A 5,996-nucleotide genomic window follows, 5' to 3' on the forward strand; every position below is an offset into this window, starting at 1 on the left:
CAACACCTTTTTCTATATTCTGGTCTGAAATAATGCTTTGACTTGGCAATCATTTGACTTATAAAAGGTCAAATCTCAGCAATCTATCTCAGCAATTTTTTTTAAATCTCAACACCCTCTCCCCCTCTACAACCTAATGTAACATCTGTTTTGAATGACACTTTGAAAATTCTTATAACAGTTGTAGCAAATTGCATACTAATATTGCAACTTTCAAAAAGTCTGATGAGCTACAACATATATTATGTTTTTGAAAATGTTAATATTATGTTTTATGATGTAGAATGTACCACTTTGTATTAAATACATATAATCAAGATGAATGATAATGAACTTTTTTAATCAACAACTCACAGTTTCGCTTTTGAAAGAAGAAATTTTCATATTATGATAATTCATTTTCTAATTGTACATTTTTACAAGAGGTAAAAAAAGGTAATTAGATTTCATGTTTTGTTTACTTTTAGGCAGAAATAAAAAGATAACCCATCTCTTTATTGACTAAAGGTGTAAAATGCCATTGTTTTATTGTGTTACAATTTCTCTCTCAAATTTCCAACAAATAATTCAATCTACAACTCAGAATGATTTGCTTAGCTAATTTTTGAATAAAAATATAACTATTAAAATCTGAATCTTACATGCTTTTAGTTTAATGACTAATGGAATATAATTTGAGGGCGAGCTTGCATAACCTGTTAGCTTTAATTTCTACAGTTGATATATATTATAGTGAATAAGTTAGAGTTAATGCTTTAGAAAATACAAACGATATATTGAGGCATATAAAAAATGTTAGTTGATTATTTATTATTCATCGAATGCAAGGTAATATTTCTGAGTCAGAATTATTGATATGCAATGTAGCCTTACAGGCAATATTCAGAGAATAAAACTGCTTCCATTTTTTCGAGAAATTCCAGGGTAAATGCTTATCATTTAAATGTGTTTCATGTCTATTGTAATGAATTTTTTTACTATATTGTTTGTTTTCAATTCTGTTAAGAACTGGTGCATTATTTTTTTTTTTACTTGCGTAATCTTTCAGTTACTTCTGAACACTTCGGATATTTACGAACAGGTGCGAAAAGTAACAAATTATTATTAATGAGGCTCGGAACATCCCCTGCCAAAACCCTGTATATGAGAAAATAACCTTATACCTCCAAAGTAATGACCCTTCAAACATAAGATTTTAATAAAATTATAAACTTAAAACAAGACAGACATTTCCAATTCTATTTTAGAAATGGTAAAGATACAATCACAAATCAATAGAGATGTAAAACATTATAGTTAAAAGGGAGGAGACTAAAGTTTTTTAATGATTTTTTATATAAAAGAAAGAAGGTAAAAAGACAATTTTGCTCAAAATATATGCAGATTTTTTTATTGGAAAATGATGTATGGGAAAAGCCAATGTAGAACTTGTCCAAAAGGTATGTTTAATGCCAAAACGTGCATAAGAATAGTAAATAAAGTACATTTCTTATTTCTTGTCCACAAATTATTGATAGATCTTGAAAACAAAAACTAATTATATCATTTAAGAAAATAGTAATGAGGATATAGGTTTCCTAACAATAACAAATTAATAAACAAGGAAACTTCTTAAAAATTCCTTGGTGTTAAAGATTGAAATTAACTTTACGTGGAGAGAAGATATAAATGACATTTATAAAATATTATGTACTGTTGGTTTTATTGAGCAGGCTTGAAAAATTGGAAAATATGTTGAACTAGCGATTATTCATTTTGTTCGCTTTGGCAATGAAAATGATTTTCATGATAAGATGATTTGCTTCCCCATATTATATTATAATATGTTAGACAAGGCAAGATCATTGTCTTGTATAGGTTAGTGCGAATATATGGTGACAAGATGGATTTAAAGTCTACTCATACTCATAAAGCCAACATCTGCATATTTTGAGTGATATTGTCTTTCACTTCTTTCTTTTATGTAAACACGAATTTTTTTTAATTCAGTTTTCTCCTTTTTACCTATAATGTTTTACGTATCTATCGATTTGTGATTGTGTTTTTGCCATTTTTCTATTCGAATTAGAAATAATGTCTGCCTTGTTTTTAGTTCACAATTTTATTGAAGGGACATTACTTTGGAGGTATAAGCTTATTTTCTCATATACACAGGTTAGGGGCAGGGGAATGTTTCCGTGGCTTAATATTGTTATTGGAAACTATATTATTTTATGAAGCGGGCCCCTGATGTATAGTCTGGATATGAGAATGGGGGGGGGGGTGTTGTCAATGCGTCACGGATTCTTTATTTTCTCCACACAACTTCAATGCATTTCATTATATATATATATATATATATATAGGGTTTTCCCAAACCTGAATTTTCTGAGTTCCTGGGAATAGGCATTTTACTTCATTGTCATATTTTAAACATTACAACATTTGTAGCGATCTAAAGCACGACTCTAAATGATTGACACGGCCTACATTTTTAAATGTAATAAAAAAAAAAACGTTCATGTACTTATCCTCTCGATTCAGAGTGCAAATTATTTCCCCTTCACAAATGTTCCCTGAATAACTCCTATATTTCATGCCAAAAATTCAATTTCAATCAATTTTAATATAGCCGCCCACCATCTCGAAAACACGGAGACTGTTGTACAAAGTTCAGAGATTGATTGTATGTATGATTTTGTGCGATCGATTGCTCGTAAAGTTTAATGTAATCAATTTGAACAAATCAAGCTTACGATCAATTGCTATGAATTGTGTTACGTGGCCGAGGAGGCATTCTTTTTTTTCTTCAAGTACATTATGAAATTACTGACCATCAGTCAAATTATTAATGGTCACCTGGGCCCCGTCTTGCAAAGAGTTACGATTGATCCAATCAATCGTAACTCTATGGAAATCCGTCAGTGTCATAATTTTTTCTACAGGAAATGTGCAAAATGTCCTTTGTAAACAAAGGCGAACACATCAGTCAAGAAATCAATGAAATTATGGATATACATTCACTTTTATTTATTTATTTATTTATTTATGATTTATTTATTTCAGTAAACAGGAATGGATGGTGGTTTAGATTGGAAGGCATATCGATTGGTGAAGAATGGGAAGAAAGAAAAAGAGGGGAAGATGATAAGGAGTTTTTTAGAGAAAGATCAACGAAAATGACTAAATTTCCTTCAAATACCAAGAGTTTGATAAGTTTGATCATGACCAACTATCAAACTGTGTCACCGTATAGCACGTACTTTACCCTTGTTATTACGCCATGAAGAATTAACGGCAACTTTTTTTATGGAATTGCCCATATTAACTGGCGTATAGAGGACATAGCTGAGTAGAAGGTTCAACTAAAATAGTACGAAAAAAAATACCAGCCCCTCCCCTCTCTCCTTTTTTTTCTTTCTGTCTTCTTCCTCTTTCTTCTTTCCATAACATTGCGAATTTTTCTTTCAACATACTTGGAGAAGGAAATTAAAACAGAAATGTTGAGAGGTCGAATATATCGCATATTCAGGCTTTGTCCAAGTTCAGCATGATTACTAAATAGGCCTGCATCAATTATCGAAATCACTATAGATAGCTAAAGATATCAATCTTGTTCTACCAATTTTGAAAAGTCATTTTGCACCGACGTAAAACTGTGCCTAGTTCGGATCGTGATAAATTGATATGTCATTCTGAGCTATTTGACAAAATTATATAGGTTGCATGTCACATAAAGTATAGGCCAATTATTAGGATACGGATCACAGATCAAGCATGAACAAAACTGGGCTATCATTTATGAGATTAAAATTTTCAAGCAAAGCGATTACATCAGCTAGCAAGAGACCATCTCATCACGATCATGACTTTTGTCCTTTATATTTCGGGATAGATCTTATAGAAATTCCCAATGATACGAATCGAATATGAAAGTGGAATTATAATGGGATATTATACGAATTAATAAAGTTAAATTGAACGCAGAGTCAGCCTTTTTCCCGCGATTATATCATTGGGTACATTGGACGTTTGGGAATAAGTTTGATAAAAGAAGAGGAAAGGGCAAAAAAGAATGGAAAAGCTGTTCGTTTGGAAATGAATTTCATGGTGTAAAAATTCGCTTCTTATTCTCCTCAAATTTTCATCCTTCTCTTTCCTTTTCTGTCCCTTTGCCTATTCTTCTTCTTCTTTCTTTCTATCTTTCTATCTTTCTTTCTTTTTCTTTCTTTCTTTCTTTCTTTCTTTCTTTCTTTCTCTTTCTTTCTTTTTCTCTGTCTTCTTCTTCTTTTCCTTCTTCGTTTTCTTCTTCTTCTTAATTTTTCTTCTTCTTTTTTCTTCTTCTTCGTTTTCTTCTTTTTCTTGTTCCTCTTTTCCTCCTCTTCTCCTCCTCCTCCTTCATTATCGTCTTTTTCCTTTTCTTTATCTCCTCATCCTACTTCTTCTTATTCTTCTTTTCCTTCGTCGTTTTTCTTCTTCTTTTTCTTTTCAATGAAAATTAATACTTTTTATCTGAAGATTTATTTTGTTATATTTTGGTGTCAGGAAAAGAAACTTTATTTCCAATAGCTTGACTTTGAGAAATTCAACATGCTCAAAGTCTTTTCTGTCTTTCTTTCAGTCTTGTTAACAAGTTTAAAACGTCTTTATTGCTGCTGTAGAAATGGATTTCCATTACCATAATTATAATAAAGTGAAGGTGTGGGTATATTATACTGTCTGTTTTTGACGTTTAACAAGCCATAACAATTCAGATTAATTGCGTTGAATGTGTGATATCACACGATCACGCCATTCCACCTTTTAATCCATGTATTGCCAATTTGATATTCTACGTGTGAAAAAGTAATATTGCTTAATTCATTACTATACGATCTATCAAGCTAAAATAGGTCATCCATATTGATACAAACGTGAGAGAAATCAGGTGTAACCATTTTATATGATATTACAATACAAATCAATCGCAGTAGTAGCAATTAACAGCAAATTTACCTCATCAACTAAGATCATTTTGGTGAGAACAAAAAAACGATAATCAGAATAATGGGTTTTTGCTCAAAAAGATAATATAATTAAAAAAGAATAATTAATTTTCACTAATTGCTGATTGATACAAAGATAAAGAATATGAAACCCGGATATAGTACTTGAAACGGTTTTTTAAAATTTGTTTTACATGTATGTGTTTTGTTCGTTTTTTGGCATGTTGTTTCTTAACTCGTTTAATCTCTCCTATGGCATGTATTACAGATGAAATTATAAATATTTCAATCCTTCGTAGCTCCTTTCAATATGTTTGTTCTCGGTGTTTCTCAACCAGGTTTATAGCACCGGCTGTTAATTAAGATAGGGGCGAGCGGGGGGGGGGTGCAGAATGACTTAAATGTGACGTCATCGTTTTCTCATTTTTATATAATCGTTGTGGTCATATTGAGTTGAATGAGCCAGGAATCTCTCTCTTTTCATTTTTTCTCCCTTTTTTCTTATTTTTTTTTCTTCGGTACTACTTGACAGATCATGGGGGGGGGGCTTCCCCTACCCCCACCCCGCTGGGGCCCCTATCCTAATAGATGTTGGGATCATAAGCCGATATTATGGATACTAATATATTGGGTCTTAAAAATCCTGCAGGAAATCATCGTTTCTGTGTTCAAGTAAATTTCAACCGAATGTCATTTCACCCGTTTTTACTGTTTGCCTTTTATACCTGACAAATGCTTTCTATTGTAATTATCTTCATTTCTTTCAATTTTTAAATATCTTCCAATCTATTCGTCCATAGTGTTTATTCATAACTTATATTATTGTGTATACTGCCAGTGGAAGATTTTATTTAACACGGACCAATAAATTAATCTGAATCTGAAAGCAAGGACTGAGAGAGTGAGAGAGAGGAAGAGAAGACAAACGCAAAGTGATGACATCGCGAGAAAAAAAAAGAAACGCGCGTTTTCAGATACATAAAATTTAACGCATTTCGCACATATCGATCAACGCCCGCTTCGACAAACAGG

Source organism: Lytechinus variegatus, chromosome 18 (genome assembly GCF_018143015.1).
Source record: "Lytechinus variegatus isolate NC3 chromosome 18, Lvar_3.0, whole genome shotgun sequence".
In the NCBI taxonomy this organism is placed as follows: domain Eukaryota; kingdom Metazoa; phylum Echinodermata; class Echinoidea; order Temnopleuroida; family Toxopneustidae; genus Lytechinus; species Lytechinus variegatus.